At 41.8% G+C, this 12,595-nt stretch overlaps 1 pseudogene; it reads right to left on the reverse strand.

Moving 5' to 3' along the window:
• Nucleotides 1–5,735: 5,735 nt before the first annotated feature.
• Nucleotides 5,736–6,839, reverse strand: LOC134734676 (glyceraldehyde-3-phosphate dehydrogenase-like; annotated as a pseudogene).
• Between the last annotated feature and the right edge of the window lie 5,756 nt (nt 6,840–12,595).

The following is a 12,595-nucleotide window of genomic DNA, read 5'->3' on the forward strand; positions in this document are numbered from 1 at the left end:
CCTTCTTTCTTCCTGTTCTCAGGAAAGGGAGGCCATGGCTTTTCACTCCCTCATCACCCTGCCCCAGGAGCTGGAAATCCCAGAGGACACAGGTCACACGCACAGCAACTGCCCCTCCTCCTTCTAGGCTCCCAGGAGCTATGATAAAAGACTTTAGGATGCGCCTCAGCAGCCCCTTCTCTGCAGCACTGAGCACAACCACCTGGTAACCACCTTGCTTCCTAACATTCACACAAGCCCCTGAATCTTACAAGAGCCTTCATGTTTGTCATTTGGTTTGATTTCCCCACACCTCATACCTGTGCATCTTTCCACTGCACAGATGACAGCAAGATCAAGAATACCTATAGGGCTTGGTATTGAACAGTGGCTGTGTCAGTCCAGTGAATCTCAAGCTGTGAAGTCATGTCTGTGATTTCTACCAACTCTATTAACTTCAACACAGAAAGCAGTAGAGATACTTCAGGTGAAACTTTGAGGAGACCCTCATTTCAGACATTAGCTAATGCTGCCCTTGACAAGAGACATGTCTAGCCAGATATTTTTCCAGCCCCTTGACAAAGTAAATTAGCTTTTCCAAGGTTACACACTGTTCCTTCCTTCACCCAGCAAAGCCAGCTACAGTGGACATTGCCTAATTTGCAGCAGTGGTGGGAATCCTGACTTATAGTTGCAAAGTCCTTGGCAGAGAATCTGCTTAACACTGAGCCTTTGTTGAATGTACCATCTTGCCCTGGCATAACATGTGAGGCCTTGACATGAAGTTCCCCCTGTCCACCTCCCACCACCTGCAGCCCCAGGGGCCAAATCCTTAAAGTCATAGTTGGCAAAATAATTCACCCCAAGCAGGTTGGGCAGGCAGGAAACAAAATCAGCCTTCACCTTCACCCTTAAATGGTGTTGGAATGTGTAAGCATCTCTACCTCTCTCATATCTGTCTCTCTAGCATTGAGCACTATGCCTGGAACATGCCCACTCAGCTGAGGGGTGAAATTCCCAGGGTCTCTGCTCTTAATGAGTCACAGCCTTGGGGCCTGTGGAAAGCCAGTCATACACAGATGGTATGAGAACACCCAGGCAGAACCACTCCCTACTTCAGCCCTTGATGCTTTCAGAAAAGCATCTCAGCGGAGTGTCTTCAGTGAATAAAAAGAATGCATGGAACTGCTTCCAGTGAATCCCTAGTCTCCATGAACAGGAGTCTGTCAATTGTTTTACTTGTGTTGAACATCCTTCAAATGTGTTCGTGAGAATGCCAGCTTGAACACCGCACATACACTGATGCCATCTTCAAACTTCTTAAATGGAGGGAAACGTGGTATATGGCACAACTTGCCACCCACCTCACTGGCTTCCAAAGCTGAACATTCCTGGCTGCTAGAATGAGGCAGGGCACTGGCTGGATGCAGAGAGCACTGAGAAAAGTGGCCTGGATCTCACAGGAGCAGCTGGAAATTGAAACCCATTGGAATGTGCTTTGGGTTAGCAGAAATGACCTTAAAACCACAGTCTGGCAGCAGAAAACTGCTATCTACCGGGTACTTGCAGCATGATAGGGAGACAGAGGAGCAAGCACTAGGCAATTCATGCTGGAGACTGGCCAAGTGTGCTCCTCCCCTCCCACCAGGGGAAGAGAGGATGGAAATTATGTGATTGCCAAGGGCAGCTGAGAAAACAAGTCATGCCTGGGGTTTTGCTTTGTTAAGTGAGCTGAGTTGGGGGAATAAAGATCTGAGAGAAGCAGAAGAAGGCTGACTGTGAGTGGTGAAGACAGTGAAGGCCAGCAGCAGCCTTCCACACCTATTCCATTGTCATCTGATGGACAGCCAAGACAGGCACTTTTCCTGGCTCTTACTTATGATATTGTCTTCACTATTTGGAGCAGTTGTGTGAAAGGTGGCCTACCAGGAGCAGACAAAGCCTGATGCACCTTGCACTGCCCTTTGCCTCCATAATTCTGGGGGGGCAGAGGATTTGAGCCTTATGTATTATACTTACTGTAATCCCTAAGAAAGAAAGGGGGTCCCTAATTGGTCCTAAAGAGTTCTCACCCTCTTTGCCCATTAAAATCACCCAGGAAGTTTCTACAAAATTACAGGTACTTAGGCTTCACTTCAACTAATTGCTCTCTACATTTAAAAGACAAACAGAAAAGTTCTCCAAGGTTAAGAAAATCTGTCACTTAAACTAATCAAACCTCAAGAATTCCACGGTGACCAGGTACAGTTTCTTTAATTGGAATGTGGGCAGAGGCTCACACACATCAAAGTTAGAGATAGCTGGGCACAAAATCTCATGTCTATAATCCCAGCACTCTGGGAGGCTGAGGCAGGAGGATCACTTGAGTCTAAGATTTGAAGACCACCCTGAGCAACATAGGGAGACCCCATCTCTACAGAATTAAAAATTTGTTAAAAGCCTAGCCAGGCATCGTGGTGCATACCTGTTGTCGTAGACACTCCTGAGACTGGAATAAGAGAATCTCTTGGTCTGGGAAGTTGAGGATTGCGCCACTGCACACCAGTGCTCTGGGTGACAGAGCAAGACCCTGTCTCTAAAAAACAAAAAAAAAGAAGGTTAGAGAAAACAATCTCTCTCTAAATGAACACCCTCAGCACTGGCTTTTCCCATGATCTCTCTTGCTGCTTGCCACATTCTGTTCTCCATACAACAGCCTGAGAGATATTTTAAGTAAACTCAAATCCTATGTCTCACCTATATAAAACCTTTCTGAGGCTTCCCATTCCATTTACTATAGACTCTAAACTGATCTCCAGCTCTCCTGGGCACTGCATGATCTGCTCATCCTTCCAACTTGTGTCCTCATCACTCTCTCTTTTACTCATGGTGTCCCAGCCAGATTGGCCTCCCTTCAATTCTGTAAACACGCAATACTTTCTTGCCTCTGGATCTTCACATTTATCATTCCCTTTACATAAAATGATGTTCCTCATCTTCTCATGGTTGGCTTTCTGTTGACATGTAGATCTCAGCTGAACTGTCACCGCCCTAATGAGGTGAGACGTCCCTGACCATCCTCTCCTGAATAGGCTCTGCTTCACGCATCACATCACACTGTTTCTCTCCTCCTAGCTGTCAAAACTATCAGAGAAAATAAAGTCCATTTTAAAAACTGAATGAAATAATATATGTAAAGCACCTGATACGTAGTAAAGGGCTCGATTAATATGTTACATCTCTTATGTAGAGCTTTCTATGTGCAAGGAGATGTCCCATATGACCTCTTGGTCTAATCTCAACTGATTATTCCTTAAAATAAATATCTGGGTGAACTTGCTGGGTCAAGTCTGTGAAAGTTTAAAATATCTTGTCACATGCTTACCAGATGTTTGTGTTAACTTACACTTCCACGAATAACATGCCTGTCTCCCCACATCTTCACTAACACTTAGTAACTTCAGTGAGTCTAATATTTGCTAAACCACTCGTAGTTTTCAAACTAAGTTTAATGAAGGGATAAAGTTCTTCGTAAGGCAAGAGAAATCCCCAAGAAAAGAAAGCAGTTTGTTAAAAGTATGTCAGTTTACCTTTTTTCTTCTTAAACATTGGAGTACCAAGAGCTCTTGATTGACACAAAGTTCCAATTTCATCAGAAGACTCAACTGGGGAAATATCTACTTTCAAGCTGACTTTCATAGTTGTTGGAAAATTCACTTCCTCGAAGCTTATTGGACTGAGATCCTCAGTTCCCATTTGACAGTTGGCTGCCCTCAGTTCATTACTACATTTTCCTCCCCAGCATGGCAGCTTGCTTCATCCAGCCCAATGAGAAAGAGGAAGTGTAAAACAAGATGGAAATCACGATCTTTCCTAACCTAATCATGGAAGTAACATTCCATCATTTTTGTCCAATTATACTGATTAAAAGCAAGTTAGTAGGTTCAGCCCACACACAAGGGAATGAATACCAGGAAGCAGAGATCACTGGAGTCAACTTAGAGGCTGGCTACCATACCATCATTGTCAGACTCTGGAGGAAATGGTTGAGTAACATCTATCTGACCTCCCTCAAAAAATAATTGACAAACAGAGGATTCAGTAAGAAATAAAAAAGAGATTTTGCTAAAGTCTTCTCATTTCTCACTTTGAAGGTCTTACCTGGAAAGACAGCCAAGTTGAGCTCATATAACCCAAAAGCTCTGGCCCTAGTTCTCCCTGTATGGTGAAGGGGATGGCCCATTGTTCCTTACTTCTGAAAACTGGTTCTTCAAGTACACTTCAAATACCTGGGATCCTACTCATATCTGTGCTATAGATGAGAAGAAAATTGCTTCTCCTTGGCAAACAGCTTTGGTCTGGGCAATGATTCCAGCCTCTCATTAGTATGGGAAACTTTCTAGTATTTTCATTTTTGTGGTCACTGTTCTCTTCTATTTCTTTCTTTGTATTAGTCCATAAGCACTAACTTTCAAAAGCATTAAGACATTCTAGAGTCCTTGATTGTTCACTCATCCTTCCATTCCTTTATTCAATAAATATGTGTTAAGTTCCTATTATGTCATATGTGCAAATTCTTATGGTAATAAAAAGATGTATGAAACATAGACACTTTATTTAGTCAAACACTCAACAATGTTTGAACATTTGCTCTGTATAAGGTGCTAAGGATCAACTGTAGTCCAGTTTAAGACAACATAACAAAAGCAAACTCTTCACTCCACTGGCTGTAACACCTTTTTACTGAGATCTTCATGGTTCAACTTCTTGAACAGGTGTTTTTTTTAATAGTCACTCTCTTCACAATTTTCTTCTATTCCTCAACACGCAGATGAATTGTGTGTTGGACTTTCCAGTTGAACTTTCAACCCAACTATTTGTGGAAATTGCTCTTACAAATTACTTACAATTTTGCCAAACCCAGTAATCAATTATTTTCTTGTTGCATTTGATGTGTCAGCAGCATCCAATATAGTGGACCAAACTCTTCTTGAAACACTTTCTTCACTTGACTTTTACAAGGCCATCTCCTCATAATTTTTCTCCTTCCTGCCACCAACTCCTACTCAGCATGTTTAGCTGGCCCCTCCTTCTCTGTTCAACTTCCAAATGTTGATATGTGTATTCCAGGATTCCGTCCAGAAACTTTCCCTCTTATCCATGAATATTCTTACCCTAGCTTATTTAAACTACTCCTGTGACTTTAAAACTCATTCTATGCTACTCATGTCCAAATTGACCTCTCTAGGACTCAAGCACAAGGGATGTAAGTATCCTAAAGTAACCCAGGAGTTTAATAAGCTGGCCAAGGAGAGGAATTTTCCTTTTCCCAGCATGGGGGGCTGTGCCTAGTACAGCTCCTTGTAGAATGGGTGGCTTTCTCCCCTAAGAAAAGGGAAGCCCTTTGCATGAGCCCCAAAGACTTCAGGTGCTGGGTAGTTGGTTTTTCTAGATGATCTTGTGAACAGCTGGCACCTAAATCTGGACTGTTTCACACCAAAGCCTGTGTGCTCCTCCATTGATAAAGCTGCATCCTTGTGCTTAAAATGATAAAAAATTATAACAAGGGAGACTAATGCTCCCACACTGGAATGCAGACTCTCATTGTGAGCCCATCATTTCCTGATCATTTATGCATCAGTATTAAATAGGAGGATAGAGAAATCATGCTGTCTATTCTTTTTCTGATAAGTAATCTTTGTGAGCTTTCCTAATACAGCATTTTTTTTTCTGAGCACAGACAAGGGACTTTACTGATGGTACATGACAACATGGAGTTCCCTAGGCCCCTCCCTCTTCAGGGGGTCTGCATGGAAACTGTGAGGAGGGGAGATTCTCAGTGTGGTGGGGGACTGAGTGTGGCAAGGATTCCCCAGCAGCTGAGGGCCTCTCTTTTCCTCTCATCTCTCGCTGGGGCTGGTGGTCCAGAGCTCTTACTCCTTGGAGGCCATGTGAGCCATGAGGTTCACCACCCTGTTGCTATAGCCAAATTCATTTTCACATCAGAAAATGAGCTTAAAAAATGGTCATTGAGGGCAATGCCCATTCCAGGATCCAAGGTAGAAGAGTGGGTGTCAGTGGTTAAGCTGGAGACAACCTGGTTCTCAGTGTAGCCAAGGATGCCCTTATGGGGACCCTCTGATGCCTGCTTCACCACCTTCTTGATGTTATCATATTTGGCAGGTTTTTCCAGACGGTAGGTCAGGTCCATGACCAACATGATGGTGGTGGGTACATGGAATGCCATGCCACTAAGTTTCCCGTGCAGCTTATTGATATACTTGCTTACAGCCTTGACAGTGCCAGGAGATGCAAAGATGATGTTCCTTTGAACCCTGCAGTTTTCTTGCCACAGTTTCACAGAGGGGTCATCCACAGTCTTCTGGGTGGCAATGATAGCACTGACTGTGGTCATGAGTGCTTCCACCATATCAAAGTTGCCATGGATGATCTTGGTCAGAGTTGGTAAGCGTTTGGTGGGAAGCATGTTTTTACATAATCAAGAAGCATTGCTGATGATCATGAGGCTGTTGTCATATTTCTCATGGTTCACATCCATCATGGACATGGGGGTATGAGCAGAAAAGTTAGAGATAATGACCCTTTTAGCTCTCCACTACAGGTGAGCCACAGCCTTCTCCATGGTAGTGAAGATGCCAGTGTACTCTATGACGTACTTAGTGCCAGCCTTGCCCTAATTGATTTTGGTGGGATCTAGCTTTTGGAAGATGGCGATGGGATTTCTATTTATGAAAAGCTTCCTGTTCTCAGTCTTGATGGTGCCAAGGAATTTGTCATAGGTGGAATCATACTGGAACATGTAGACCATGTAGTTGAGCTCAATGAAGGGGTCATTGATGGTGACAATATCCACTTTACCAGAGTTATAAGTACCCCTAGTGACAGGTACCCAGTAGGGCCAAATCCATTGACTCTGGCCTTCACCTTTACCATGGTGTCTCAGGGATGCGGCTAGTGCTGCACAAGAAGATGCGGCTGCCTGTCAAACGGGAGAAGCAGAAAGCTACAGCATATTATTTAACCCATACTATCATATTGAGAAATTCTTCACACACTCTGATGTCAATAGGTGGTGACTCAGGTGGACATCACTTGACATAGCAGGCTGACATTCCCTGAGCATGTGGACAATTCAGTTGTCTCAGTGTCACTTGTTTAAAAGACAATCTTTTTCCCTATTGAATTTACTATTGTCAAAATCAATTGGCCATATGAATTTAGGCCATTAACTCACACATAGGCAAAAATTCCCTCAAAATAAATTATAGGCCTAAATTTAAGGGCTAAACTATACAATTTTTAGAAGAAAACATAGATTAACATATTCATGATCTTGAACTGGCAAAAACCCAACTTTTCCTGGTTAAAAAATACTTGAAAAATAAAATATAACCAAAACTAAAAATGTTGGCATCTAAAAGCCATCAATAAGAAAATGAAAAGATAAACCATGGTCTCAGTCTATGGACTGAGAAAAATAATTTCAAATCATATATTTAATAAAGGACTTGTATCCAGAACATAAAATATACTGACAACTAAGCAACAAAAAGATAAATAACCCAATTTTAAAATAGGCAAAATATTTATGTAACCATTTCATCAAAAAGATGTAGGAATGGCCAATAAAGTACATGAAAAGATGGTCAGTATCGTCAGTCAGCAGGGAAATGTGAATCAAAACTACAGTGTGTCACGACTTCTTACCCACTAGAATGCTATAATAAAAAAAGACAGTAACACCTGGAGGAAGTGAAGTAACAATGATGTGGAAAAATTGAAATACTCATGCATCGTTGATGGACATGCAGCCATGTTGGAAACCAGTTTGGCAGTATCTTAAAATATTGAAGATACATTTACCATATGACCTAGCACTTTCACTCCTAGCTATCTACCCAGAAGAAAAAAAACCTGTGTCCACACAACACATGAATGTGAATATTCATAGCAGCTTTATCCGTAATAGTCCATAAAGTGGAAACACATCAAATATCAATCAACTGATAAGTTAATAAACCAATGGGAGCTATCCATACAATTTAATAGGATTTGGCACATAAAAGGAATTAAATATTCATATGTGCTGCCACATACATGAACCATAAAAGTAAATTAGGCTTAATAAAATAAGACAGATACAAAAGGCCACATGTTACATGATTCCATTTATATGGTCTCCAGAAAAGGCAAATCTGTAGAGTCAGTAAGTCAATTATGGGTTACCTGGAGCTGGGGACTGGGAAAAAGTAGTGGTGATTGATAAGCATGAGGGATTTCTTAGGAAAAATAAAAATGTTGCAAAACAGGATCATGGTGATGGTCACACAAGTCTAAAATTTTACTGAAAATAATTTAACTGCACACTTAAAACAAGCGAATGTTATGTCAATTATACCTCAGTACAGCTGTTTAAAAATAAAAGACATTTAGTAGTGTGGCCCCCATTAGTCTTGCCCTTTGTTTAATTTCTCACTTTCTTTCGGGCTTTTATTTATTGGTTCCACTCAGACACTCCAAGAGACACTGGCTGAAATCTATCAGCCTTCAGAACTCTCAACAGCTGAGGGAATGTGCAGGTTCATCCTGAAGGTGATGGGGAATCTGTAAGGTGGGCTCTAGCATGTGCTACAGAAGACAAAGTTGTGTGATGCACCTGGGTGGTTTCAGATAGCGCTCCACATGTCTCAGCAAGACCCAGGGCCTGTAGCTACCAGAGAACAAGCTGCTACATCTTGCAGCACAGGGCCAACCTTTTCTAGGCAAGTGGGTTTGAAGCATTGGTAGTCAGGTCCCAAGTAGTAGTTGAATGTCTACAACATGGGAGGAGGGCAAGACCTAGAGTGGGGTTTCAAAGCAAATCATTTGTAGAATATTACTTCCAGCAACTGCAGAAAGCATTCTTTTCAAGTGTTTATGGGATGTTCACCAACACAGATCATATGCTGCACCATAAAACAAGTCTCAATATATATGCAAGGATCAAAATCATACAGAGTATATGCTATGGCCACAATAGTATTTCATTAGAAATTCAAAACAATAAGATATCTAGAAAATTCCCAGTTTTAGAAAACAAGCAACATATTTTGTTGGTATGGCTTACTTGGGTCAAAGGCAACCTTACAAGAAAAAGTTCAAAACATCAGTAACTGAATGATGATAACCCAATGCATCAAAATGTTGGATACAGCTGACACAGTGCTTAGAGAGAAACTTACAACTTTAAATGCCTTTAGTGGAAATGAGCAAAAGACTAAAGTCAATTATATATGCTTTTATAATAAGAACCCTGAAAAAAAAGAGTAAAACAACCCCAAAGGTAATAAACAAAAGCCGATAATAAAAATAAAGAAAATCGTGAAATAGAAAAATGAACAAACAATAGAGACAATCAATGGTCAATCCTTCTGTACTCCATGCACAAAAATTCATTTCAGAATGATTTTATATTTAAATATCTATCCAGAACCACAGAGATCTTAGAAGAATAAATAAGAAAATATAGTGATACAATGAGAATTCTGTGGGAATAGAAATCAGAAAGTAGTTGCCTACCAGGTAGATTGGGGACAGGGGTGGGAATTAGTTAATAACAGGCAGAAAAGAACTTTCTGCAGTGAAGAAAATGACCTATACATTTTTGGGGGTGCTACTTACATGGACATATATAACTGTCAATGTTCATTGAACTGAACACTTGAGATCTGGGCATTTTCATGAATATAAATTACACCTCATTTTTATAGGTAGAGGAAAGTGTCTTGGAGAGCTTATGGTGGTGAAATTTGGGCAGTTCTCTGGCATAGGTTCAAGGAGCATTCACAGCATCTTCAGTTCACAAATTTGCTGAGAATGGTTTTGTACCCAAAAATATGGGAAAAGTTCAGACATCTATGATAAGAGTCATTGGGGCATTCAACCACAAATCCCCACTCTTGTGGTACAGTGTTACAGGCCAAAAAGAATGAGGGTCGTGACCAACTCAGTATACCACTGGAGGCTATATGAGCAAACAGGAAACTGTTCTCATGCAAGCAGGATATTGGAAAACTGACAAACTATGTTTGCCACCAGAAGGGGTGCTGAGGGCAGTCACACCCCTAGTGCAGTGTTCCTTGTGATTATCTGTAGAAACATCTGAAACCTGTTGTCCAAAGAAAGCAATTATGTGTATCTGGGATAAATCAAGGAGCTGACCAGCCATTACCTCTCCCTCCCTGTTTTTCTACCTAATAAATAAGAAGGGCTGTAGAAGATCAGGGCTGCCTTTGCTCACTAGAAGCAAGGAGCCCCCTGACCCCTTGTTTTAAAACATATCCTTTTGTCTTTGTCTTCATTTCTGCATTCATCCCCCCTTGTTCACCCCATAGCAACTGACAATGACAAGTGGTGCCTGGGACAGGGACATGAGCAAAGAAGGTCTGCTGGAGCAGAGAAAGTGAAACTGACAAGATGAACGAGAAACCCTGGGAAGAGTCGGCTGACAGATATAAGGTCAGTACCTTAAAGAGGTACTGGGACATAAGGTCAGTACCTTAAAGAGGTACTGGGATATAAGGTCAGTGCCCTAAAGAGGTACTGGGATATAAGGTCAGTGCCCTAAAGAGGTACTGGGAGTGGGATGTTTTCTGAATCAGGGTAACATGGGGCAGAATTTGTCTATTGAGGAGCAACATTATGTGCAGTTGCTTAAAGTTTTACTTAAGCAATCTAGTGCTCAGGTTAGTTCTCAAACACTAAGATGCTGCAGGAGGTTATTATGCATAACCCATGGTTTCCACAGACAGGCACTCTTGATGTGGAAAATTGGAACAGAGCAGAAGGATTAAAATAGGTTCATCAAAAAGGTCTTAAAGTTGATCCTTCTGTTTTCTCCACTTGGAGTTTAGTCCGTACTGTCCTCCTGCCATTATTTCTTTCTTATTCTGCTAGACAGCAGGAGTCATGTTCTGAGTCTAAAAGTTTGAAAGAATCTTTTGTCCCCCACCCACAGCACCAATTGAAAATAAAAAACAGGAGGAGAAGGATAAAAATTGGCATATACCACCCACTCCAGTAGAAGAAACACTGTACTGCCTCCTTTAGTAGCAGAAATAGAGACCCCAATACAAAGAAACTTATGCTCTGCTGCTATAGCTGGAGAGCCCTTGGGACCTTGCACTTTTCCCATTTCCGTAAGGCCCGATCCAAATAATCTATAGCAGTTTATTCATGAACATACTCCACTAGAATTTAAGTTGCTGAAGGAGTTGAAAGCTAGTGTAGTTAATAATGGAGTACAAAGCCCATTTATTTTAGGATTGCTAGAATCTATATTTGGCGCCCTAAGCCTTCCACCATTTGATGTAAAGCATTTGGCTCACACTTGTTTGTCTGCTAGTGCATATCTGGCATGCAATTTAAATTGGCAAGAACAATGTGCAGACCAGGCTGGACAAAATTGTGCTGCTGGACATGGAAACATTACAGAGGATATGTGTTGGGTAATGGCCCTTTTTCAGACCTAGAACATCAAATGGCACTCCCAGATGCTGCTTATAAGCAGTGTGCCTTGGCTGCTAAACACGCCTGGGCCACAATTCCAGAGAAAGGGGCCCAGTACAATCTTTTTTACATATCATGCAAGGATTGCAGGAGCCCTATGCACATTTTCCTGCAAGATTACAAGAGGCAGTGAAGTGTCAGGTTCCTCATACCATGGCTGCGGAAGTGCTAACCTTAACTCTAGCTTTTGAGAACGCAAACACAGATTGTAAACATGCACTGGCACCTGTGAGATGTACAAAAAACTTGGGAAGTTTTCTCAAAGCTTGTCAACATGTGGGAATCGAGCTTCATCACTCTATAATGATGGCTCAAGCAATGGCTAATTTAGTGATGGACAAATCTAAAAAAGGCCAAGGGGCAAATCCTAAAATGGGAAAATGTTATAATTGTGGAAAAATCAGACATTTCAAAAAAGAATACTGTCAGACCTCTGGGCAGAAGGGATATTATAATGCAGCTCCCCCACCCCCAACAGAAAAAAATGCCAGGATTTTGCCCTCATTGCAACAAAGAAAATCATTGGGCTAGTCAATGCTGCTCAAAATTTCATCAGAATGGCACCCCCCTGTCGAGAAATGAGAAGGGGGCCTGGACCCAGGCCCCACAAACATTGAGGGCATTCCCAGTCCAGACCACAACCCCATTCCAGGGATGGGTTTCTGGAGGAGCATTGATTCCCTCTTCCCAGAAACACTCAGAAATGCAGGGTTCAATCTCCCAGTCAGAGAGAGGGTTATGTTGGTTGGAGGAGACAAACCCACCAAGATTCCCACTGGTATTTGGGGACATTCGCCAACAGGACATATGGGATTACTTTTGGGCAAAAGCTGTCTTAACTTACAGGGAATTACTGTAGTCCCAGGAGTTGTTGACTCTGATTATGAAGGAGAAATTCAAGTAGTAGGAATGTCACAGGATCTTTGGGTTTTTGAACTGGGAGAATATATTGCTCAGATATTGCTTATTCCCTGCAAATTGCAGCCTTCCCCAAGAAAGGAAAAGCAAGGCAATCAAGGATTTGGGAGTACAGCTAGAAGGGAAATTTATCTATCACAACCCATAGCAT

Source organism: Symphalangus syndactylus, chromosome 12 (genome assembly GCF_028878055.3).
Source record: "Symphalangus syndactylus isolate Jambi chromosome 12, NHGRI_mSymSyn1-v2.1_pri, whole genome shotgun sequence".
NCBI classification, from domain to species: domain Eukaryota; kingdom Metazoa; phylum Chordata; class Mammalia; order Primates; family Hylobatidae; genus Symphalangus; species Symphalangus syndactylus.